The following is a 26,227-nucleotide window of genomic DNA, read 5'->3' on the forward strand; positions in this document are numbered from 1 at the left end:
TGACGATTGCCCCCAGGTCTTCGTACGTTCAACTAATGCTCTATTCCTCTGAGCTACATCCCCTTAGATTGCAAGTAGTTGCGTTTGGGATTAGAGAAAAAGTGAGCAGAGGAATAAAATCGCTGTTTAGCCCCCTCACTGCAAAATGCATTTTTCTCTCTCCCTGTTGGTCTAGTGGTTAGGATTTGGTTCTTTTACCACCGCGGCCTGGGTTTGATTCCCGCTCAGGGAATGACTTGCTTTTGGGGAAACACTAGGCATAAGTCAAAAACTTGGCACAACTGCAGAAAAAGTTATACTCTTCTGAGTCAGCGACCTAAGGACTGTTGCAATCTCGAGAACTCTCTGCTGCTCTACCAACATTCCTATCAAAGGTCAACAAGTGAAGATTTCTTCTCTCAGGGAAAGATATTTTTTGTCAGTCAAGCACATGTCATGGTACACTGCTGTCAAAAAGTTGGCGTAAGCCACAAGAAAAAGTACAATCCTTCGAGCCGGATTTGAACCAGCAACCTAAGGATTACAGCAATTTCTCCTACAGTCCTCCGCTCTACCAACTGAGCTATCGAAGGATAAAAAATTTAGTCAAACGCCATCACCTAGATGGTCAGAGGTTTGGCAGAAGCATATGTTCCCTTTAAGAAATTAATCTGCTGAGTTTGGTGGTTTCTTGGAGCTGCTGACGATTGCCCCCAGGTCTTTGTACGTTCAACAAATGCTCTATTCCTCTGAGCTACATCCCCTTAGATTGCAAGTAGTTGCATTTGGGAATAGACAAAAAGTGAGCAGAGGAATAAAATCGCTGTTTAACCCCTAGCTTGCGAAATGTCTTTTTCTCTCTCCCTGTTGGTCTAGTGGTTAGGATTAATTTATTTTACCACCGAGGCCTGGGTTTGATTCCCGCTCAGGGAATGACTTGCTTTTGGGGAAACACTAGGCATATGTCAAAAACTTGGCGCAACTGCAGAAAAAGTTACACTCTTCTGAGTCAGCGACCTATGGACTGTTGCAATCTCGAGAACTCTCTGCTGCTCTACCAACATTCCTATCAAAGGTCAACAAGTGAAGATTTCTTCTCTCAGGGAAAGATATTTTTTGTCAAGCACATGTCATGGTACAATGCTGTCAAAAAGTTGGCGTAAGCCACAAGAAAAAGTATAATCCTTCGAGCTGGATTTGAACCAGCGACCTAAGGATTACAGCAATTTCTCCTACAGTCCTCCGCTCTACCAACTGAGCTATCGAAGAATAAAAATCTACTCAAGCGCCATCACCTAGATGGTCAGAGGTTTGGCAGAAGCATATGTTCCCTTTAAGAAATTATTCTGCTGAGTTTGGTGGTTTCTTGGAGCTGCTGACGATTGCCCCCAGGTCTTCGTACGTTCAACTAATGCTCTATTCCTCTGAGCTACATCCCCTTAGATTGCAAGTAGTTGCATTTGGGATTAGAGAAAAAGTGAGCAGAGGAATAAAATCGCTGTTTAGCTCCCTCACTGCGAAATGCATTTTTCTCTCTCCCTGTTGGTCTAGTGGTTAGGATTCATTTATTTTACCACCGAGGCCTGGGTTTGATTCCCGCTCAGGGAATGACTTGCTTTTGGGGAAACAATAGGCATAAGTCAAAAACTTGGCACAACTGCAGAAAAAGTTATACTCGTCTGAGTCAGCGACCTAAGGACTGTTGCAATCTCGAGAACTCTCTGCTGCTATACCAACATTCCTATCGAAGGTCAACAAGTGAACATTTCTTCTCTCAGGGAAAGATGTTTTTTGTCATGCACATGTCATGGTACACTGCTGTCAAAAAGTTGGCGTAAGCCACAAGAAAAAGTACAATCCTTCGAGCCGGATTTGAACCAGCGACCTAAGGATTACAGCAATTATCCCCTACAGTCCTCCGCTCTACCAACTGAGCTATCGAAGGATAAAAAATTCAGTCAAATGCCATCACCTAGATGGTCAGAGGTTTGGCAGAAGCATATGTTCCCTTTAAGAAATTAATCTGCTGAGTTTGGCGGTTTCTTGGAGCTGCTGACGATTGCCCCCAGGTCTTCGTACGTTCAACTAATGCTCTATTCCTCTGAGCTACATCCCCTTAGATTGCAAGTAGTTGCGTTTGGGATTAGAGAAAAAGTGAGCAGAGGAATAAAATCGCTGTTTAGCCCCCTCACTGCAAAATGCATTTTTCTCTCTCCCTTTTGGTCTAGCGGTTAGGATTTGGTTCTTTTACCACCGCGGCCTGGGTTTGATTCCCGCTCAGGGAATGACTTGCTTTTGAGGAAACAATAGGCATAAGTCAAAAACTTGGCACAACTGCAGAAAAAGTTATACTCTTCTGAGTCAGCGACCTAAGGACTGTTGCAATCTCGAGAACTCTCTGCTGCTATACCAACATTCATCAACCTCTGTGTTATGTGCCCAGCTCTTCTCTTCTGTTTGCACTTCATTGCTCAAAGCAAACTGGATAGCAGAGGATGGTTTCGATCCCTAAATCACTTGGTTAACTGCCCTGCACACTTCCACTTCATCCCTCCACTTTCAGGTACCCCAAAACAATACTTGAACTCACAATAAATGGATTAGGCGGTCAGTGTCTTAAGTCACTGTGGAAATGTGTGATCAGCATGAACTATATGAACTGATAGAAGCAGTTGTAAAAAAAAAATGCATTTCGGAGGGCACAGAGACATGCCCATGAAATTCTCCTTTTTTATCCCAGTTAAATCTTAATTTCTAAAAAGTAAATCGGAAAGCTTCAATCCATGTGTCACGTGCTGTTCTCTCTTCCTCCGCATACACCCACCCCACATGGGACTCGAACCCATAATCCCTGGCTTAGAAGGCCAGTGCCTTATCCATTAGGCCACTGGGGCACTTGCTGATAATGAACTGGATAGCAGAGAGTGGTTTCAACCGAACGTACACGTGGTTAAAGTAGACATCACGCTTTCACTTCGCTTCTGTAACCAGCATGACCTGTACAAACTGACAGAAGCAGTCAAAAAATAATCACGGAGGGCACTGAGACATGCCCATGAAATTATGGTTTAATATTTCTGTTTCCACTTCATTGCTAAAGCAAACTGAATAGCAGAGGATGGTTTCGATCCATAAATCACTGGGTTAACTGCCAGGCACACTTCCACTTCATCACTCCACTTTCAGGTACCCCAAAACAATACTTGAATTCACAATACATGGATTAGGAGATCAGTGTCTTAAGCCACTGTGTCTCTCTGTGATCAGCATGACCTATATGGATTGATAGAAGCAGTAATAAAAAAAGAATCACGGAGGGCACAGACATGCCCATGAAATTCTCAAATGTAAACAAAAAATCCCTGTTTACACTTCATTTCTAAAAGTAGAATTGGATATCTTCGATCCATCAACCTCTGTGTTATGTGCCCAGCTCTTCTCTTCTGTTTGCACTTCATTGCTCAAAGCAAACTGGATAGCAGAGGATGGTTTCGATCCCTAAATCACTTGGTTAACTGCCCTGCACACTTCCACTTCATCCCTCCACTTTCAGGTACCCCAAAACAATACTTGAACTCACAATAAATGGATTAGGCGGTCAGTGTCTTAAGTCACTGTGGAAATGTGTGATCAGCATGACCTATATGAACTGATAGAAGCAGTTGTAAAAAAAAATTGCATTTCGGAGGGCACAGAGACATGCCCATGAAATTCTCCTTTTTTATCCCAGTTAAATCTTCATTTCTAAAAAGTAAATCGGAAAGCTTCAATCCATCAAACTATGTGTCACGTGCTGATCTCTCTTCCTCCGCATACACCCACCCCACATGGGACTCGAACCCATAATCCCTGGCTTAGAAGGCCAGTGCCTTATCCATTAGGCCACTGGGGCACTTGCTGATAATGAACTGGATAGCAGAGAGTGGTTTCAACCGAACGTACACGTGGTTAAAGTAGACATCACGCTTTCACTTCGCTTCTGTAACCAGCATGACCTGTACAAACTGACAGAAGCAGTCAAAAAATAATCACGGAGGGCACTGAGACATGCCCATGAAATTATGGTTTAATATTTCTGTTTCCACTTCATTGCTAAAGCAAACTGAATAGCAGAGGATGGTTTCGATCCATAAATCACTGGGTTAACTGCCAGGCACACTTCCACTTCATCACTCCACTTTCAGGTACCCCAAAACAATACTTGAATTCACAATACATGGATTAGGAGATCAGTGTCTTAAGCCACTGTGTCTCTCTGTGATCAGCATGACCTATATGGATTGATAGAAGCAGTAATAAAAAAAGAATCACGGAGGGCACAGAGACATGCCCATGAAATTCTCAAATGTAAAAAAAAAATCCCTGTTTACACTTCATTTCTAAAAGTAGAATTGGATATCTTCGATCCATCAACCTCTGTGTTATGTGCCCAGCTCTTCTCTTCTGTTTGCACTTCATTGCTCAAAGCAAACTGGATAGCAGAGGTTGGTTTCGATCCCTAAATCACTTGGTTAACTGCCCTGCACACTTCCACTTCATCCCTCCACTTTCAGGTACCCCAAAACAATACTTGAACTCACAATAAATGGATTAGGCGGTCAGTGTCTTAAGTCACTGTGGAAATGTGTGATCAGCATGACCTATATGAACTGATAGAAGCAGTTGTAAAAAAAAATTGCATTTCGGAGGGCACAGAGACATGCCCATGAAATTCTCCTTTTTTATCCCAGTTAAATCTTCATTTTTAAAAAGTAAATCGGAAAGCTTCAAGGCCAGAAGGCCAGTGCCTTATCCATTAGGCCACTGGGGCACTTGCTGAAAATGAACTGGATAGCAGAGAGTGGTTTCTACCGAACGTACACGTGGTTAAAGTAGACATCACGCTTTCGCTTCGCTTCTGTAACCAGCATGACCTGTACAAACTGACAGAAGCAGTCAAAAAATAATCACGGAGGGTACTGAGACATGCCCATGAAATTATGGTTTAATATTTCTGTTTCCACTTCATTGCTAAAGCAAACTGAATAGCAGAGGATGGTTTCGATCCATAAATCACTGGGTTAACTGCCAGGCACACTTCCACTTCATCACTCCACTTTCAGGTACCCCAAAACAATACTTGAATTCACAATACATGGATTAGGAGATCAGTGTCTTAAGCCACTGTGTCTCTCTGTGATCAGCATGACCTATATGAATTGATAGAAGCAGTAATAAAAAAAGAATCACGGAGGGCACAGAGACATGCCCATGAAATTCTGAAATGTAAAAAAAAAATCCCTGTTTACACTTCATTTCTAAAAGTAGAATTGGATAGCTTCGATCCATCAACCTCTGTGTTATGTGCCCAGCTCTTCTCTTCTGTTTGCACTTCATTGCTCAAAGCAAACTGGATAGCAGAGGATGGTTTCGATCCCTAAATCACTTGGTTAACTGCCCTGCACACTTCCTCTTCATCCCTCCACTTTCAGGTACCCCAAAACAATACTTGAACTCACAATAAATGGATTAGGCGGTCAGTGTCTTAAGTCACTGTGGAAATGTGTGATCAGCATGACCTATATGAACTGATAGAAGCAGTTGTAAAAAAAAATTGCATTTCGGAGGGCACAGAGACATGCCCATGAAATTCTCCTTTTTTATCCCAGTTAAATCTTCATTTCTAAAAAGTAAATCGGAAAGCTTCAATCCATCAAACTCTGTGTCACGTGCTGATCTCTCTTCCTCCGCATACACCCACCCCAGATGGGACTCGAACCCACAATCCCTGGCTAATGGATAAGGCCAGTGCCTTATCCATTAGGCCACTGGGGCACTTGCTGAAAATGAACTGGATAGCAGAGAGTGGTTTCTACCGAACGTACACGTGGTTAAAGTAGACATCACGCTTCCGCTTCGCTTCTGTAATCAGCATGACCTGTACAAACTGACAGAAGCAGTCAAAAAATTATCACGGAGGGCACTGAGACATGCCCATGAAATTATGGTTTAATATTTCTGTTTCCACTTCATTGCTAAAGCAAACTGAATAGCAGAGGATGGTTTCGATCCATAAATCACTGGGTTAACTGCCAGGCACACTTCCACTTCATCACTCCACTTTCAGGTACCCCAAAACAATACTTGAATTCACAATACATGGATTAGGAGATCAGTGTCTTAAGCCACTGTGTCTCTCTGTGATCAGCATGACCTATATGGATTGATAGAAGCAGTAATAAAAAAAGAATCACGGAGGGCACAGAGACATGCCCATGAAATTCTCAAATGTAAAAAAAAAATCCCTGTTTACACTTCATTTCTAAAAGTAGAATTGGATATCTTCGATCCATCAACCTCTGTGTTATGTGCCCAGCTCTTCTCTTCTGTTTGCACTTTATTGCTCAAAGCAAACTGGATAGCAGAGGATGGTTTCGATCCCTAAATCACTTGGTTAACTGCCCTGCACACTTCCACTTCATCCCTCCACTTTCAGGTACCCCAAAACAATACTTGAACTCACAATAAATGGATTAGGCGGTCAGTGTCTTAAGTCACTGTGGAAATGTGTGATCAGCATGACCTATATGAACTGATAGAAGCAGTTGTAAAAAAAAATTGCATTTCGGAGGGCACAGAGACATGCCCATGAAATTCTCCTTTTTTATCCCAGTTAAATCTTCATTTCTAAAAAGTAAATCAGAAAGCTTCAATCCATCAAACTCTGTGTCACGTGCTGATTTCTCTTCCTCCGCATACACCCACCCCAGATGGGACTCGAACCCACAATCCCTGGCTTAGAAGGCCAGTGCCTTATCCATTAGGCCACTGGGGCACTTGCTGAAAATGAACTGGATAGCAGAGAGTGGTTTCTACCGAACGTACACGTGGTTAAAGTAGACATCACGCTTCCGCTTCGCTTCTGTAATCAGCATGACCTGTACAAACTGACAGAAGCAGTCAAAACATTTTCACTTCAGTTTCCACTTCATTGCTAAAGCAAACTGAATAGCAGAGGATGGTTTCGATCCATAAATCACTGGGTTAACTGCCAGGCACACTTCCACTTCATCACTCCACTTTCAGGTACCCCAAAACAATACTTGAATTCACAATACATGGATTAGGAGATCAGTGTCTTAAGCCACTGTGTCTCTCTGTGATCAGCATGACCTATATGAATTGATAGAAGCAGTAATAAAAAAAGAATCACGGAGGGCACAGAGACATGCCCATGAAATTCTGAAATGTAAAAAAAAAATCCCTGTTTACACTTCATTTCTAAAAGTAGAATTGGATATCTTCGATCCATCAACCTCTGTGTTATGTGCCCAGCTCTTCTCTTCTGTTTGCACTTCATTGCTCAAAGCAAACTGGATAGCAGAGGATGGTTTCGATCCCTAAATCACTTGGTTAACTGCCCTGCACACTTCCACTTCATCCCTCCACTTTCAGGTACCCCAAAACAATACTTGAACTCACAATAAATGGATTAGGCGGTCAGTGTCTTAAGTCACTGTGGAAATGTGTGATCAGCATGAACTATATGAACTGATAGAAGCAGTTGTAAAAAAAAATGCATTTCGGGGGGCACAGAGACATGCCCATGAAATTCTCCTTTTTTATCCCAGTTAAATCTTCATTTCTAAAAAGTAAATCGGAAAGCTTCAATCCATCAAACTCTGTGTCACGTGCTGATCTCTCTTCCTCCGCATACATCCAGCCCAGATGGGACTCGAACCCACGGCTTAGAACGCCAGTGCCTTATCCATTAGGCCACTGGGGCACTTGCTGATAATGAACTGGATAGCAGAGAGTGGTTTCAACCGAACGTACACGTGGTTAAAGTAGACATCACGCTTTCGCTTCGCTTCTGTAACCAGCATGACCTGTACAAACTGACAGAAGCAGTCAAAAAATAATCACGGAGGGTACTGAGACATGCCCATGAAATTATGGTTAAATATTTCTGTTTCCACTTCATTGCTAAAGCAAACTGAATAGCAGAGGATGGTTTCGATCCATAAATCACTGGGTTAACTGCCAGGCACACTTCCACTTCATCACTCCACCCTTCAGGTACCCCAAAACAATACTTGAATTCACAATACATGGATTAGGAGATCAGTGTCTTAAGCCACTGTGTCTCTCTGTGATCAGCATGACCTATATGGATTGATAGAAGCAGTAATAAAAAAAGAATCACGGAGGGCACAGAGACATGCCCATGAAATTCTCAAATGTAAAAAAAAAATCCCTGTTTACACTTCATTTCTAAAAGTAGATTTGGATATCTTCGATCCATCAACCTCTGTGTTATGTGCCCAGCTCTTCTCTTCTGTTTGCACTTCATTGCTCAAAGCAAACTGGATAGCAGAGGATGGTTTCGATCCCTAAATCACTTGGTTAACTGCCCTGCACACTTCCACTTCATCCCTCCACTTTCAGGTACCCCAAAACAATACTTGAACTCACAATAAATGGATTAGGCGGTCAGTGTCTTAAGTCACTGTGGAAATGTGTGATCAGCATGACCTATATGAACTGATAGAAGCAGTTGTAAAAAAAAATTGCATTTCGGAGGGCACAGAGACATGCCCATGAAATTCTCCTTTTTTATCCCAGTTAAATCTTCATTTCTAAAAAGTAAATCGGAAAGCTTCAATCCATCAAACTCTGTGTCACGTGCTGATTTCTCTTCCTCCGCATACACCCACCCCAGATGGGACTCGAACCCACAATCCCTGGCTTAGAAGGCCAGTGCCTTATCCATTAGGCCACTGGGGCACTTGCTGAAAATGAACTGGATAGCAGAGAGTGGTTTCTACCGAACGTACACGTGGTTAAAGTAGACATCACGCTTCCGCTTCGCTTCTGTAATCAGCATGACCTGTACAAACTGACAGAAGCAGTCAAAACATTTTCACTTCAGTTTCCACTTCATTGCTAAAGCAAACTGAATAGCAGAGGATGGTTTCGATCCATAAATCACTGGGTTAACTGCCAGGCACACTTCCACTTCATCACTCCACTTTCAGGTACCCCAAAACAATACTTGAATTCACAATACATGGATTAGGAGATCAGTGTCTTAAGCCACTGTGTCTCTCTGTGATCAGCATGACCTATATGAATTGATAGAAGCAGTAATAAAAAAAGAATCACGGAGGGCACAGAGACATGCCCATGAAATTCTGAAATGTAAAAAAAAAATCCCTGTTTACACTTCATTTCTAAAAGTAGAATTGGATATCTTCGATCCATCAACCTCTGTGTTATGTGCCCAGCTCTTCTCTTCTGTTTGCACTTCATTGCTCAAAGCAAACTGGATAGCAGAGGATGGTTTCGATCCCTAAATCACTTGGTTAACTACCCTGCACACTTCCACTTCATCCCTCCACTTTCAGGTACCCCAAAACAATACTTGAACTCACAATAAATGGATTAGGCGGTCAGTGTCTTAAGTCACTGTGGAAATGTGTGATCAGCATGAACTATATGAACTGATAGAAGCAGTTGTAAAAAAAAATGCATTTCGGGGGGCACAGAGACATGCCCATGAAATTCTCCTTTTTTATCCCAGTTAAATCTTCATTTCTAAAAAGTAAATCGGAAAGCTTCAATCCATCAAACTCTGTGTCACGTGCTGATCTCTCTTCCTCCGCATACATCCAGCCCAGATGGGACTCGAACCCACGGCTTAGAACGCCAGTGCCTTATCCATTAGGCCACTGGGGCACTTGCTGATAATGAACTGGATAGCAGAGAGTGGTTTCAACCGAACGTACACGTGGTTAAAGTAGACATCACGCTTTCGCTTCGCTTCTGTAACCAGCATGACCTGTACAAACTGACAGAAGCAGTCAAAAAATAATCACGGAGGGTACTGAGACATGCCCATGAAATTATGGTTAAATATTTCTGTTTCCACTTCATTGCTAAAGCAAACTGAATAGCAGAGGATGGTTTCGATCCATAAATCACTGGGTTAACTGCCAGGCACACTTCCACTTCATCACTCCACTTTCAGGTACCCCAAAACAATACTTGAATTCACAATACATGGATTAGGAGATCAGTGTCTTAAGCCACTGTGTCTCTCTGTGATCAGCATGACCTATATGAATTGATAGAAGCAGTAATAAAAAAAGAATCACGGAGGGCACAGAGACATGCCCATGAAATTCTCAAATGTAAAAAAAAAATCCCTGTTTACACTTCATTTCTAAAAGTAGAATTGGATATCTTCGATCCATCAACCTCTGTGTTATGTGCCCAGCTCTTCTCTTCTGTTTGCACTTCATTGCTCAAAGCAAACTGGATAGCAGAGGATGGTTTCGATCCCTAAATCACTTGGTTAACTACCCTGCACACTTCCACTTCATCCCTCCACTTTCAGGTACCCCAAAACAATACTTGAACTCACAATAAATGGATTAGGCGGTCAGTGTCTTAAGTCACTGTGGAAATGTGTGATCAGCATGAACTATATGAACTGATAGAAGCAGTTGTAAAAAAAAATGCATTTCGGGGGGCACAGAGACATGCCCATGAAATTCTCCTTTTTTATCCCAGTTAAATCTTCATTTCTAAAAAGTAAATCGGAAAGCTTCAATCCATCAAACTCTGTGTCACGTGCTGATCTCTCTTCCTCCGCATACATCCAGCCCAGATGGGACTCGAACCCACGGCTTAGAACGCCAGTGCCTTATCCATTAGGCCACTGGGGCACTTGCTGATAATGAACTGGATAGCAGAGAGTGGTTTCAACCGAACGTACACGTGGTTAAAGTAGACATCACGCTTTCGCTTCGCTTCTGTAACCAGCATGACCTGTACAAACTGACAGAAGCAGTCAAAAAATAATCACGGAGGGTACTGAGACATGCCCATGAAATTATGGTTAAATATTTCTGTTTCCACTTCATTGCTAAAGCAAACTGAATAGCAGAGGATGGTTTCGATCCATAAATCACTGGGTTAACTGCCAGGCACACTTCCACTTCATCACTCCACCCTTCAGGTACCCCAAAACAATACTTGAATTCACAATACATGGATTAGGAGATCAGTGTCTTAAGCCACTGTGTCTCTCTGTGATCAGCATGACCTATATGGATTGATAGAAGCAGTAATAAAAAAAAAATCACGGAGGGCACAGAGACATGCCCATGAAATTCTCAAATGTAAAAAAAAAATCCCTGTTTACACTTCATTTCTAAAAGTAGAATTGGATATCTTCGATCCATCAACCTCTGTGTTATGTGCCCAGCTCTTCTCTTCTGTTTGCACTTCATTGCTCAAAGCAAACTGGATAGCAGAGGATGGTTTCGATCCCTAAATCACTTGGTTAACTGCCCTGCACACTTCCACTTCATCCCTCCACTTTCAGGTACCCCAAAACAATACTTGAACTCACAATAAATGGATTAGGCGGTCAGTGTCTTAAGTCACTGTGGAAATGTGTGATCAGCATGACCTATATGAACTGATAGAAGCAGTTGTAAAAAAAATTGCATTTCGGAGGGCACAGAGACATGCCCATGAAATTCTCCTTTTTTATCCCAGTTAAATCTTCATTTCTAAAAAGTAAATCGGAAAGCTTCAATCCATCAAACTCTGTGTCACGTGCTGATCTCTCTTCCTCCGCATACATCCACCCCAGATGGGACTCGAACCCACGGCTTAGAAGGCCAGTGCCTTATCCATTAGGCCACTGGGGCACTTGCTGATAATGAACTGGATAGCAGAGAGTGGTTTCAACCGAACGTACACGTGGTTAAAGTAGACATCACGCTTTCGCTTCGCTTCTGTAACCAGCATGACCTGTACAAACTGACAGAAGCAGTCAAAAAATAATCACGGAGGGTACTGAGACATGCCCATGAAATTATGGTTTAATATTTCTGTTTCCACTTCATTGCTAAAGCAAACTGAATAGCAGAGGATGGTTTCGATCCATAAATCACTGGGTTAACTGCCAGGCACACTTCCACTTCATCACTCCACTTTCAGGTACCCCAAAACAATACTTGAATTCACAATACATGGATTAGGAGATCAGTGTCTTAAGCCACTGTGTCTCTCTGTGATCAGCATGACCTATATGGATTGATAGAAGCAGTAATAAAAAAAGAATCACGGAGGGCACAGAGACATGCCCATGAAATTCTGAAATGTAAAAAAAAAATCCCTGTTTACACTTCATTTCTAAAAGTAGAATTGGATAGCTTCGATCCATCACCCTCTGTGTTATGTGCCCAGCTCTTCTCTTCTGTTTGCACTTCATTGCTCAAAGCAAACTGGATAGCAGAGGATGGTTTCGATCCCTAAATCACTTGGTTAACTGCCCTGCACACTTCCACTTCATCCCTCCACTTTCAGGTACCCCAAAACAATACTTGAACTCACAATAAATGGATTAGGCGGTCAGTGTCTTAAGTCACTGTGGAAATGTGTGATCAGCATGAACTATATGAACTGATAGAAGCAGTTGTAAAAAAATTTGCATTTCGGGGGGCACAGAGACATGCCCATGAAATTCTCCTTTTTTATCCCAGTTAAATCTTCATTTCTAAAAATTGAATCGGAAATCTTCAATCCGTCTAACTCTGTGTCACGTGCTGATCTCTCTTCCTCCGCATACATCCACCCCAGATGGGACTCGAACCCACAATCCCTGGCTTAGAAGGCCAGTGCCTTATCCATTAGGCCACTGGGGCACTTGTAGAACTGGATAGCAGAGAGTGGTTTCTACCGAACGTACACGTGGTTAAAGTAGACATAACGCTTCCGCTTCGCTTCTGTAATCAGCATGACCTGTACAAACTGACAGAAGCAGTCAAAACATTTTCACTTCAGTTTCCACTTCATTGCTAAAGCAAACTGAATAGCAGAGGATGGTTTCGATCCATAAATCACTGGGTTAACTGCCAGGCACACTTCCACTTCATCACTCCACTTTCAGGTACCCCAAAACAATACTTGAATTCACAATACATGGATTAGGAGATCAGTGTCTTAAGCCACTGTGTCTCTCTGTGATCAGCATGACCTATATGGATTGATAGAAGCAGTAATAAAAAAAGAATCACGGAGGGCACAGAGACATGCCCATGAAATTCTGAAATGTAAAAAAAAAATCCCTGTTTACACTTCATTTCTAAAAGTAGAATTGGATATCTTCGATCCATCAACCTCTGTGTTATGTGCCCAGCTCTTCTCTTCTGTTTGCACTTCATTGCTCAAAGCAAACTGGATAGCAGAGGATGGTTTCGATCCCTAAATCACTTGGTTAACTGCCCTGCACACTTCCACTTCATCCCTCCACTTTCAGGTACCCCAAAACAATACTTGAACTCACAATAAATGGATTAGGCGGTCAGTGTCTTAAGTCACTGTGGAAATGTGTGATCAGCATGACCTATATGAACTGATAGAAGCAGTTGTAAAAAAAAATTGCATTTCGGAGGGCACAGAGACATGCCCATGAAATTCTCCTTTTTTATCCCAGTTAAATCTTCATTTCTAAAAAGTAAATCGGAAAGCTTCAATCCATCAAACTCTGTGTCACGTGCTGATCTCTCTTCCTCCGCATACACCCACCCCACATGGGATTCGAACCCACAATCCCTGGCTTAGAAGGCCAGTGCCTTATCCATTAGGCCACTGGGGCACTTGCTGATAATGAACTGGATAGCAGAGAGTGGTTTCAACCGAACGTACACGTGGTTAAAGTAGACTTCACGCTTTCGCTTCGCTTCTGTAACCAGCATGACCTGTACAAACTGAAAGAAGCAGTCAAAAAAATAATCACGGAGGGCACTGAGACATGCCCATGAAATTATGGTTTAATATTTCTGTTTCCACTTCATTGCTAAAGCAAACTGAATAGCAGAGGATGGTTTCGATCCATAAATCACTGGGTTAACTGCCAGGCACACTTCCACTTCATCACTCCACTTTCAGGTACCCCAAAACAATACTTGAATTCACAATACATGGATTAGGAGATCAGTGTCTTAAGCCACTGTGTCTCTCTGTGATCAGCATGACCTATATGGATTGATAGAAGCAGTAATAAAAAAAGAATCACGGAGGGCACAGAGACATGCCCATGAAATTCTGAAATGTAAAAAAAAAATCCCTGTTTACACTTCATTTCTAAAAGTAGAATTGGATAGCTTCGATCCATCACCCTCTGTGTTATGTGCCCAGCTCTTCTCTTCTGTTTGCACTTCATTGCTCAAAGCAAACTGGATAGCAGAGGATGGTTTCGATCCCTAAATCACTTGGTTAACTGCCCTGCACACTTCCACTTCATCCCTCCACTTTCAGGTACCCCAAAACAATACTTGAACTCACAATAAATGGATTAGGCGGTCAGTGTCTTAAGTCACTGTGGAAATGTGTGATCAGCATGACCTATATGAACTGATAGAAGCAGTTGTAAAAAAAAATTGCATTTCGGAGGGCACAGAGACATGCCCATGAAATTCTCCTTTTTTATCCCAGTTAAATCTTCATTTCTAAAAAGTAAATCGGAAAGCTTCAATCCATCAAACTCTGTGTCACGTGCTGATCTCTCTTCCTCCGCATACACCCACCCCACATGGGATTCGAACCCACAATCCCTGGCTTAGAAGGCCAGTGCCTTATCCATTAGGACACTGGGGCACTTGCTGATAATGAACTGGATAGCAGAGAGTGGTTTCAACCGAACGTACACGTGGTTAAAGTAGACATCACGCTTTCGCTTCGCTTCTGTAACCAGCATGACCTGTACAAACTGACAGAAGCAGTCAAAAAATAATCACGGAGGGCACTGAGACATGCCCATGAAATTATGGTTTAATATTTCTGTTTCCACTTCATTGCTAAAGCAAACTGAATAGCAGAGGATGGTTTCGATCCATAAATCACTGGGTTAACTGCCAGGCACAATTCCACTTCATCACTCCACTTTCAGGTACCCCAAAACAATAGTTGAATTCACAATACATGGATTAGGCGGTCAGTGTCTTAAGTCACTGTGGAAATGTGTGATCAGCATGACCTATATGAACTGATAGAAGCAGTTGTAAAAAAAAATTGCATTTCGGAGGGCACAGAGACATGCCCATGAAATTCTCCTTTTTTATCCCAGTTAAATCACTTCATTGTTAAAGCAAACTGAATAGCAGAGGATGGTTTCGATCCATAAATCACTGGGTTAACTGCCAGGCACACTTCCACTTCATCACTCCACTTTCAGGTACCCCAAAACAATACTTGAATTCACAATACATGGATTAGGAGATCAGTGTCTTAAGCCACTGTGTCTCTCTGTGATCAGCATGACCTATATGGATTGATAGAAGCAGTAATAAAAAAAGAATCACGGAGGGCACAGAGACATGCCCATGAAATTCTCAAATGTAAAAAAAAAATCCCTGTTTACACTTAATTTCTAAAAGTAGAATTGGATAGCTTCGATCCATCAACCTCTGTGTTATGTGCCCAGCTCTTCTCTTCTGTTTGCACTTCATTGCTCAAAGCAAACTGGATAGCAGAGGATGGTTTCGATCCCTAAATCACTTGGTTAACTGCCCTGCACACTTCCACTTCATCCCTCCACTTTCAGGTACCCCAAAACAATACTTGAACTCACAATAAATGGATTAGGCGGTCAGTGTCTTAAGTCACTGTGGAAATGTGTGATCAGCATGAACTATATGAACTGATAGAAGCAGTTGTAAAAAAAATTGCATTTCGGGGGGCACAGAGACATGCCCATGAAATTCTCCTTTTTTATCCCAGTTAAATCTTCATTTCTAAAAATTGAATCGGAAATCTTCAATCCATCAAACTCTGTGTCACGTGCTGATCTCTCGTCCTCCGCATACATCCACCCCAGATGGGACTCGAACCCACAATCCCTGGCTTAGAAGGCCAGTGCCTTATCCATTAGGCCACTGGGGCACTTGCTGAAAATGAACTGGATAGCAGAGAGTGGTTTCTACCGAACGTACACGTGGTTAAAGTAGACATCACGCTTCCGCTTCGCTTCTGTAATCAGCATGACCTGTACAAACTGACAGAAGCAGTCAAAAAATTATCACGGAGGGCACTGAGACATGCCCATGAAATTATGGTTTAATATTTCTGTTTCCACTTCATTGCTAAAGCAAACTGAATAGCAGAGGATGGTTTCGATCCATAAATCACTGGGTTAACTGCCAGGCACAATTCCACTTCATCACTCCACTTTCAGGTACCCCAAAACAATAGTTGAATTCACAATACATGGATTAGGAGATCAGTGTCTTAAGCCACTGTGTCTCTCTGTGATCAGCATGACCTATATGGATTGATAGAAGCAGTAATAAAAAAAGAATCACGGAGGGCACAGAGACATGCCCATGAAATTCTGAAATGTAAAAAAAAAATCCCTGTTTACACTTCATTTCTAAAAGTAGAATTGGATAGCTAGTGTCTTAAGCCACTGTGTCTCTCTGTGATCAGCATGACCTATATGGATTGATAGAAGCAGTAATAAAAAAAGAATCACGGAGGGCACAGAGACATGCCCATGAAATTCTGAAATGTAAAAAAAAAATCCCTGTTTACACTTCATTTCTAAAAGTAGAATTGGATAGCTTCGATCCATCAACCTCTGTGTTATGTGCCCAGCTCTTCTCTTCTGTTTGCACTTCATTGCTCAAAGCAAACTGGATAGCAGAGGATGGTTTCGCTCCCTAAATCACTTGGTTAACTGCCCTGCACACTTCCACTTCATCCCTCCACTTTCAGGTACCCCAAAACAATACTTGAACTCACAATAAATGGATTAGGCGGTCAGTGTCTTAAGTCACTGTGGAAATGTGTGATCAGCATGACCTATATGAACTGATAGAAGCAGTTGTAAAAAAAAATTGCATTTCGGAGGGCACAGAGACATGCCCATGAAATTCTCCTTTTTTATCCCAGTTAAATCTTCATTTCTAAAAAGTAAATCGGAAAGCTTCAATCCATCAAACTCTGTGTCACGTGCTGATCTCTCTTCCTCCGCATACACCCACCCCAGATGGGACTCGAACCCACGGCTTAAAAGACCAGTGCCTTATCCATTAGGCCAATGGGGCACTTGCTGATAATGAACTGGATAGCAGAGAGTGGTTTCAACCGAACGTACACATGGTTAAAGTAGACATCACGCTTTCGCTTCGCTTCTGTAACCAGCATGACCTGTACAAACTGACAGAAGCAGTCAAAAAATAATCACGGAGGGTACTGAGACATGCCCATGAAATTATGGTTTAATATTTCTGTTTCCACTTCATTGCTAAAGCAAACTGAATAGCAGAGGATGGTTTCGATCCATAAATCACTGGGTTAACTGCCAGGCACACTTCCACTTCATCACTCCACTTTCAGGTACCACAAAACAATACTTGAATTCACAATACATGGATTAGGAGATCAGTGTCTTAAGCAACTGTGTCTCTCTGTGATCAGCATGACCTATATGGATTGATAGAAGCAGTAATAAAAAAAGAATCACGGAGGGCACAGAGACATGCCCATGAAATTCTCAAATGTAAAAAAAAAATCCCTGTTTACACTTCATTTCTAAAAGTAGAATTGGATAGCTTCGATCCATCAACCTCTGTGTTATGTGCCCAGCTCTTCTCTTCTGTTTGCACGTCATTGCTCAAAGCAAACTGGATAGCAGAGGATGGTTTCGATCCCTAAATCACTTGGTTAACTGCACACTTCCACTTCATCCCTCCACTTTCAGGTACCCCAAAACAATACTTGAACTCACAATAAATGGATTAGGCGGTCAGTGTCTTAAGTCACTGTGGAAATGTGTGATCAGCATGACCTATATGAACTGATAGAAGCAGTTGTAAAAAAAATTGCATTTCGGATGGCACAGAGACGTGCCCATGAAATTCTCCTTTTTTATCCCAGTTAAATCTTCATTTCTAAAAATTGAATCAGAAAGCTTCAATCCACCGAACTCTGTGTCACGTGCTGATCTCTCTTCCTCCGCATACATCCAGCCCAGATGGGACTCGAACCCACAACCCCTGGCTTAGAAGGGCAGTGGCTTATCCATTAGGCCACTGGGGCACTTGCTGATAATGAACTGGATAGCAGAGAGTGGTTTCAACCGAACGTACACGTGGTTAAAGTAGACATCATGCTTTCGCTTCGCTTCTGTAACCAGCATGACCTGTACAAACTGACAGAAGCAGTCAAAAAATAATCACGGAGGGCACTGAGACATGCCCATGAAATTATGGTTTAATATTTCTGTTTCCACTTCATTGCTAAAGCAAACTGAATAGCAGAGGATGGTTTCGATCCATAAATCACTGGGTTAACTGCCAGGCACACTTCCACTTCATCACTCCACTTTCAGGTACCACAAAACAATACTTGAATTCACAATACATGGATTAGGAGATCAGTGTCTTAAGCAACTGTGTCTCTCTGTGATCAGCATGACCTATATGGATTGATAGAAGCAGTAATAAAAAAAGAATCACGGAGGGCACAGAGACATGCCCATGAAATTCTCAAATGTAAAAAAAAAATCCCTGTTTACACTTCATTTCTAAAAGTAGAATTGGATAGCTTCGATCCATCAACCTCTGTGTTATGTGCCCAGCTCTTCTCTTCTGTTTGCACGTCATTGCTCAAAGCAAACTGGATATCAGAGGATGGTTTCGATCCCTAAATCACTTGGTTAACTGCCCTGCACACTTCCACTTCATCCCTCCACTTTCAGGTACCCCAAAACAATACTTGAACTCACAATAAATGGATTAGGCGGTCAGTGTCTTAAGTCACTGTGGAAATGTGTGATCAGCATGACCTATATGAACTGATAGAAGCAGTTGTAAAAAAAAATTGCATTTCGGATGGCACAGAGACATGCCCATGAAATTCTCCTTTTTTATCCCAGTTAAATCTTCATTTCTAAAAATTGAATCAGAAAGCTTCAATCCACCACACTCTGTGTCACGTGCTGATCTCTCTTCCTCCGCATACATCCAGCCCAGATGGGACTCGAACCCCTGGCTTAGAAGGCCAGTGCCTTATCCATTAGGCCACTGGGGCACTTGCTGATAATGAACTGGATAGCAGAGAGTGGTTTCAACCGAACGTACACGTGGTTAAAGTAGACATCATGCTTTCGCTTCGCTTCTGTAACCAGCATGACCTGTACAAACTGACAGAAGCAGTCAAAAAATAATCACGGAGGGCACTGAGACATGCCCATGAAATTATGGTTTAATATTTCTGTTTCCACTTCATTGCTAAAACAAACTGAATAGCAGAGGATGGTTTCGATCCATAAATCACTGGGTTAACTGCCAGGCACACTTCCACTTCATCACTCCACTTTCAGGTACCCCAAAACAATACTTGAATTCACAATACATGGATTAGGAGATCAGTGTCTTAAGCCACTGTGTCTCTCTGTGATCAGCATGACCTATATGGATTGATAGAAGCAGTAATAAAAAAAGAATCACGGATGGCACAGAGACATGCCCATGAAATTCTGAAATGTAAAAAAAAAATCCCTGTTTACACTTCATTTCTAAAAGTAGAATTGGATAGCTTCGATCCATCAACCTCTGTGTTATGTGCCCAGCTCTTCTCTTCTGTTTGCACGTCATTGCTCAAAGCAAACTGGATAGCAGAGGATGGTTTCGATCCCTAAATCACTTGGTTAACTGCCCTGCACACTTCCACTTCATCCCTCCACTTTCAGGTACCCCAAAACAATACTTGAACTCACAATAAATGGATTAGGCGGTCAGTGTCTTAAGTCACTGTGGAAATGTGTGATCAGCATGACCTATATGAACTGATAGAAGCAGTTGTAAAAAAAAATTGCATTTCGGATGGCACAGAGACATGCCCATGAAATTCTCCTTTTTTATCCCAGTTAAATCTTCATTTCTAAAAATTGAATCAGAAAGCTTCAATCCACCACACTCTGTGTCACGTGCTGATCTCTCTTCCTCCGCATACATCCAGCCCAGATGGGACTCGAACCCACGGCTTAGAAGGCCAGTGCCTTATCCATTAGGCCACTGGGGCACTTGCTGATAATGAACTGGATAGCAGAGAGTGGTTTCAACCGAACGTACACGTGGTTAAAGTAGACATCACGCTTTCGCTTCGCTTCTGTAACCAGCATGACCTGTACAAACTGACAGAAGCAGTCAAAAAATAATCACGGAGGGTACTGAGACATGCCCATGAAATTATGGTTTAATATTTCTGTTTCCACTTCATTGCTAAAGCAAACTGAATAGCAGAGGATGGTTTCGATCCATAAATCACTGGGTTAACTGCCAGGCACACTTCCACTTCATCACTCCACCCTTCAGGTACCCCAAAACAATACTTGAATTCACAATACATGGATTAGGAGATCAGTGTCTTAAGCCACTGTGTCTCTCTGTGATCAGCATGACCTATATGGATTGATAGAAGCAGTAATAAAAAAAGAATCACGGAGGGCACAGAGACATGCCCATGAAATTCTCAAATGTAAAAAAAAAATCCCTGTTTACACTTCATTTCTAAAAGTAGAATTGGATAGCTTCGATCCATCAACCTCTGTGTTATGTGCCCAGCTCTTCTCTTCTGTTTGCACTTCATTGCTCAAAGCAAACTGGATAGCAGAGGATGGTTTCGATCCCTAAATCACTTGGTTAACTGCCCTGCACACTTCCACTTCATCCCTCCACTTTCAGGTACCCCAAAACAATACTTGAACTCACAATAAATGGATTAGGCGGTCAGTGTCTTAAGTCACTGTGGAAATGTGTGATCAGCATGACCTATATGAACTGATAGAAGCAGTTGTAAAAAAAATTGCATTTCGGAGGGCACAGAGACATGCCCATGAAATTCTCCTTTTTTATCCCAGTTAAATCTTCATTTCTAAAAAGTAAATCGGAAAGCTTCAATCCATCAAACTCTGTGTCACGTGCTGATCTCTCTTCCTCCGCATACATCCATCCCAGATGGGACTCGAACCCACGGCTTAGAAGGCCAGTGCCTTATCCATTAGGCCACTGGGGCACTTGCTGATAATGAACTGGATAGCAGAGAGTGGTTTCAACCGAACGTACACGTGGTTAAAGTAGACATCACGCTTTCGCTTCGCTTCTGTAACCAGCATGACCTGTACAAACTGACAGAAGCAGTCAAAAAATAATCACGGAGGGTACTGAGACATGCCCATGAAATTATGGTTTAATATTTCTGTTTCCACTTCATTGCTAAAGCAAACTGAATAGCAGAGGATGGTTTCGATCCATAAATCACTGGGTTAACTGCCAGGCACACTTCCACTTCATCACTCCACTTTCAGGTACCCCAAAACAATACTTGAATTCACAAAACATGGATTAGGAGATCAGTGTCTTAAGCCACTGTGTCTCTCTGTGATCAGCATGACCTATATGGATTGATAGAAGCAGTAATAAAAAAAGAATCACGGAGGGCACAGAGACATGCCCATGAAATTCTGAAATGTAAAAAAAAAATCCCTGTTTACACTTCATTTCTAAAAGTAGAATTGGATAGCTTCGATCCATCAACCTCTGTGTTATGTGCCCAGCTCTTCTCTTCTGTTTGCACTTCATTGCTCAAAGCAAACTGGATAGCAGAGGATGGTTTCGATCCCTAAATCACTTGGTTAACTGCCCTGCACACTTCCACTTCATCCCTCCACTTTCAGGTACCCCAAAACAATACTTGAACTCACAATAAATGGATTAGGCGGTCAGTGTCTTAAGTCACTGTGGAAATGTGTGATCAGCATGAACTATATGAACTGATAGAAGCAGTTGTAAAAAAATTGCATTTCGGGGGGCACAGAGACATGCCCATGAAATTCTCCTTTTTTATCCCAGTTAAATCTTCATTTCTAAAAATTGAATCGGAAATCTTCAATCCATCTAACTCTGTGTCACGTGCTGATCTCTCGTCCTCCGCATACATCCACCCCAGATGGGACTCGAACCCACAATCCCTGGCTTAGAAGGCCAGTGCCTTATCCATTAGGCCACTGGGGCACTTGCTGATAATGAACTAGATAGCAGAGAGTGGTTTCAACCGAACGTACACGTGGTTAAAGTAGACATCACGCTTTCGCTTCGCTTCTGTAATCAGCATGACCTGTACAAACTGACAGAAGCAGTCAAAAAATTATCACGGAGGGCACTGAGACATGCCCATGAAATTATGGTTTAATATTTCTGTTTCCACTTCATTGCTAAAGCAAACTGAATAGCAGAGGATGCTTTCGATCCATAAATCACTGGGTTAACTGCCAGGCACACTGCCACTTCATCACTCCACTTTCAGGTACCCCAAAACAATACTTGAATTCACAATACATGGATTAGGAGATCAGTGTCTTAAGCCACTGTGTCTCTCTGTGATCAGCATGACCTATATGGATTGATAGAAGCAGTAATAAAAAAAGAATCACGGAGGGCACAGAGACATGCCCATGAAATTCTGAAATGTAAAAAAAATCCCTGTTTACACTTCATTTCTAAAAGTAGAATTGGATAGCTTCGATCCATCAACCTCTGTGTTATGTGCCCAGCTCTTCTCTTCTGTTTGCACTTCATTGCTCAAAGCAAACTGGATAGCAGAGGATGGTTTCGATCCCTAAATCACTTGGTTAACTGCCCTGCACACTTCCACTTCATCCCTCCACTTTCAGGTACCCCAAAACAATACTTGAACTCACAATAAATGGATTAGGCGGTCAGTGTCTTAAGTCACTGTGGAAATGTGTGATCAGCATGACCTATATGAACTGATAGAAGCAGTTGTAAAAAAAATTGCATTTCGGAGGGCACAGAGACATGCCCATGAAATTCTCCTTTTTTATCCCAGTTAAATCTTCATTTCTAAAAAGTAAATCGGAAAGCTTCAATCCATCAAACTCTGTGTCACGTGCTGATCTCTCTTCCTCCGCATACATCCATCCCAGATGGGACTCGAACCCACGGCTTAGAAGGCCAGTGCCTTATCCATTAGGCCACTGGGGCACTTGCTGATAATGAACTGGATAGCAGAGAGTGGTTTCAACCGAACGTACACGTGGTTAAAGTAGACATCACGCTTTCGCTTCGCTTCTGTAACCAGCATGACCTGTACAAACTGACAGAAGCAGTCAAAAAATAATCACGGAGGGTACTGAGACATGCCCATGAAATTATGGTTTAATATTTCTGTTTCCACTTCATTGCTAAAGCAAACTGAATAGCAGAGGATGGTTTCGATCCATAAATCACTGGGTTAACTGCCAGGCACACTACCACTTCATCACTCCACTTTCAGGTACCCCAAAACAATACTTGAATTCACAATACATGGATTAGGAGATCAGTGTCTTAAGCCACTGTGTCTCTCTGTGATCAGCATGACCTATATGGATTGATAGAAGCAGTAATAAAAAAAGAATCACGGAGGGCACAGAGACATGCCCATGAAATTCTGAAATGTAAAAAAAAAATCCCTGTTTACACTTCATTTCTAAAAGTAGAATTGGATAGATTCGATCCATCAACCTCTGTGTTATGTGCCCAGCTCTTCTCTTCTGTTTGCACTTCATTGCTCAAAGCAAACTGGATAGCAGAGGATGGTTTCAATCCCTAAATCACTTGGTTAACTGCCCTGCACACTTCCACTTCATCCCTCCACTTTCAGGTACCCCAAAACAATACTTGAACTCACAATAAATGGATTAGGCGGTCAGTGTCTTAAGTCACTGTGGAAATGTGTGATCAGCATGACCTATATGAACTGATAGAAGCAGTTGTAAAAAAAAATTGCATTTCAGAGGGCACAGAGACATGCCCATGAAATTCTCCTTTTTTATCCCAGTTAAATCTTCATTTCTAAAAAGTAAATCGGAAAGCTTCAATCCATCAAAATATGTGTCACGTGCTGATCTCTCTTCCTCCGCGTACACCCACCCCACATGGGACTCGAACCCACAATCCCTGGCTTAGAAGGCCAGTGCCTTATCCATTAGGCCACTGGGGCACTTGCTGATAATGAACTGGATAGCAGAGAGTGGTTTCAACCGAACGTACACGTGGTTAAAGTAGACATCACGCTTTCGCTTCGCTTCTGTAACCAGCATGACCTGTACAAACTGACAGAAGCAGTCAAAAAATAATCACGGAAGGTACTGAGACATGCCCATGAAATTATGGTTTAATATTTCTGTTTCCACTTCATTGCTAAAGCAAACTGAATAGCAGAGGATGGTTTCGATCCATAAATCACTGGGTTAACTGCCAGGCACACTACCACTTCATCACTCCACTTTCAGGTACCCCAAAACAATACTTGAATTCACAATACATGGATTAGGAGATCAGTGTCTTAAGCCACTGTGTCTCTCTGTGATCAGCATGACCTATATGGATTGATAGAAGCAGTAATAAAAAAAGAATCACGGAGGGCACAGAGACATGCCCATGAAATTCTGAAATGTAAAAAAAAAATCCCTGTTTACACTTCATTTCTAAAAGTAGAATAGGATAGATTCGATCCATCAACCTCTGTGTTATGTGCCCAGCTCTTCTCTTCTGTTTGCACTTCATTGCTCAAAGCAAACTGAATAAATGGATTAGGCGGTCAGTGTCTTAAGTCACTGTGGAAATGTGTGATCAGCATGACCTATATGAACTGATAGAAGCAGTTGTAAAAAAAAAATGCATTTCGGAGGGCACAGAGACATGCCCATGAAATTCTCCTTTTTTATCCCAGTTAAATCTTCATTTCTAAAAAGTAAATCGGAAAGCTTCAATCCATCAAACTCTGTGTCACGTGCTGATTTCTCTTCCTCCGCATACACCCACCCCAGATGGGACTCGAACCCACAATCCCTGGCTTAGAAGGCCAGTGCCTTATCCATTAGGCCACTGGGGCACTTGCTGAAAATGAACTGGATAGCAGAGAGTGGTTTCTACCGAACGTACACGTGGTTAAAGTAGACATCACGCTTTCGCTTCGCTTCTGTAACCAGCATGACCTGTACAAACTGACAGAAGCAGTCAAAAAATAATCACGGAGGGTACTGAGACATGCCCATGAAATTATGGTTTAATATTTCTGTTTCCACTTCATTGCTAAAGCAAACTGAATAGCAGAGGATGGTTTCGATCCATAAATCACTGGGTTAACTGCCAGGCACACTTCCACTTCATCACTCCACCCTTCAGGTACCCCAAAACAATACTTGAATTCACAATACATGGATTAGGAGATCAGTGTCTTAAGCCACTGTGTCTCTATGTGATCAGCATGACCTATATGGATTGATAGAAGCAGTAATAAAAAAAGAATCACGGAGGGCACAGAGACATGCCCATGAAATTCTGAAATGTAAAAAAAAAATCCCTGTTTACACTTCATTTCTAAAAGTAGAATTGGATATCTTCGATCCATCAACCTCTGTGTTATGTGCCCAGCTCTTCTCTTCTGTTTGCACTTCATTGCTCAAAGCAAACTGGATAGCAGAGGATGGTTTCGATCCCTAAATCACTTGGTTAACTGCCCTGCACACTTCCACTTCATCCCTCCACTTTCAGGTACCCCAAAACAATACTTGAACTCACAATAAATGGATTAGGCGGTCAGTGTCTTAAGTCACTGTGGAAATGTGTGATCAGCATGAACTATATGAACTGATAGAAGCAGTTGTAAAAAAAAATGCATTTCGGAGGGCACAGAGACATGCCCATGAAATTCTCCTTTTTTATCCCAGTTAAATCTTCATTTCTAAAAATTGAATCGGAAATCTTCAATCCATCAAACTCTGTGTCACATGCTGATCTCTCGTCCTCCACATACATCCACCCCAGATGGGACTCGAACCCACAATCCCTGGCTTAGAAGGCCAGTGCCTTATCCATTAGGCCACTGGGGCACTTGCTGATAATGAACTGGATAGCAGAGAGTGGTTTCAACCAAACGTACACGTGGTTAAAGTAGACATCACGCTTTCGCTTCGCTTCTGTAACCAGCATGACCTGTACAAACTGACAGAAGCAGTCAAAAAATAATCACGGAGGGCACTGAGACATGCCCATGAAATTATGGTTTAATATTTCTGTTTCCACTTCATTGCTAAAGCAAACTGAATAGCAGAGGATGGTTTCGATCCATAAATCACTGGGTTAACTGCCAGGCACACTTCCACTTCATCACTCCACTTTCA

At 42.1% G+C, this 26,227-nt stretch overlaps 13 non-coding genes across 13 annotated transcripts; all 13 read right to left on the reverse strand.

The window, feature by feature from the left end:
• Positions 1-485: 485 nt before the first annotated feature.
• On the reverse strand, positions 486-572 carry trnay-gua (transfer RNA tyrosine (anticodon GUA)). The gene is given in 2 exon segments: positions 486-521; positions 536-572. It is a non-coding gene; the product is annotated as a tRNA-Tyr (tRNA).
• A 1,264-nt stretch (positions 573-1,836) lies between these two features.
• On the reverse strand, positions 1,837-1,924 carry trnay-gua (transfer RNA tyrosine (anticodon GUA)). Its single transcript is given in 2 exon segments — positions 1,837-1,872; positions 1,888-1,924. It is a non-coding gene; the product is annotated as a tRNA-Tyr (tRNA).
• Positions 1,925-2,800: 876 nt separating this feature from the next.
• On the reverse strand, positions 2,801-2,873 carry trnar-ucu (transfer RNA arginine (anticodon UCU)). The gene has a single exon. It is a non-coding gene; the product is annotated as a tRNA-Arg (tRNA).
• A 925-nt stretch (positions 2,874-3,798) lies between these two features.
• Positions 3,799-3,871, reverse strand: trnar-ucu (transfer RNA arginine (anticodon UCU)). The gene has a single exon. It is a non-coding gene; the product is annotated as a tRNA-Arg (tRNA).
• A 2,849-nt stretch (positions 3,872-6,720) lies between these two features.
• trnar-ucu (transfer RNA arginine (anticodon UCU)) lies at positions 6,721-6,793 on the reverse strand. The gene has a single exon. It is a non-coding gene; the product is annotated as a tRNA-Arg (tRNA).
• Positions 6,794-8,672: 1,879 nt separating this feature from the next.
• Positions 8,673-8,745, reverse strand: trnar-ucu (transfer RNA arginine (anticodon UCU)). The gene has a single exon. It is a non-coding gene; the product is annotated as a tRNA-Arg (tRNA).
• A 3,862-nt stretch (positions 8,746-12,607) lies between these two features.
• trnar-ucu (transfer RNA arginine (anticodon UCU)) lies at positions 12,608-12,680 on the reverse strand. Its single transcript has one exon. It is a non-coding gene; the product is annotated as a tRNA-Arg (tRNA).
• Positions 12,681-13,560: 880 nt separating this feature from the next.
• Positions 13,561-13,633, reverse strand: trnar-ucu (transfer RNA arginine (anticodon UCU)). Its single transcript has one exon. It is a non-coding gene; the product is annotated as a tRNA-Arg (tRNA).
• A 2,212-nt stretch (positions 13,634-15,845) lies between these two features.
• On the reverse strand, positions 15,846-15,918 carry trnar-ucu (transfer RNA arginine (anticodon UCU)). The gene has a single exon. It is a non-coding gene; the product is annotated as a tRNA-Arg (tRNA).
• A 6,061-nt stretch (positions 15,919-21,979) lies between these two features.
• On the reverse strand, positions 21,980-22,052 carry trnar-ucu (transfer RNA arginine (anticodon UCU)). Its single transcript has one exon. It is a non-coding gene; the product is annotated as a tRNA-Arg (tRNA).
• A 1,917-nt stretch (positions 22,053-23,969) lies between these two features.
• Positions 23,970-24,042, reverse strand: trnar-ucu (transfer RNA arginine (anticodon UCU)). Its single transcript has one exon. It is a non-coding gene; the product is annotated as a tRNA-Arg (tRNA).
• Positions 24,043-24,863: 821 nt separating this feature from the next.
• On the reverse strand, positions 24,864-24,936 carry trnar-ucu (transfer RNA arginine (anticodon UCU)). The gene has a single exon. It is a non-coding gene; the product is annotated as a tRNA-Arg (tRNA).
• Positions 24,937-25,863: 927 nt separating this feature from the next.
• Positions 25,864-25,936, reverse strand: trnar-ucu (transfer RNA arginine (anticodon UCU)). The gene has a single exon. It is a non-coding gene; the product is annotated as a tRNA-Arg (tRNA).
• Between the last annotated feature and the right edge of the window lie 291 nt (positions 25,937-26,227).

Source organism: Oncorhynchus clarkii, unplaced genomic scaffold (assembly GCF_045791955.1).
Source record: "Oncorhynchus clarkii lewisi isolate Uvic-CL-2024 unplaced genomic scaffold, UVic_Ocla_1.0 unplaced_contig_1345_pilon_pilon, whole genome shotgun sequence".
Lineage (NCBI taxonomy): Eukaryota > Metazoa > Chordata > Actinopteri > Salmoniformes > Salmonidae > Oncorhynchus > Oncorhynchus clarkii.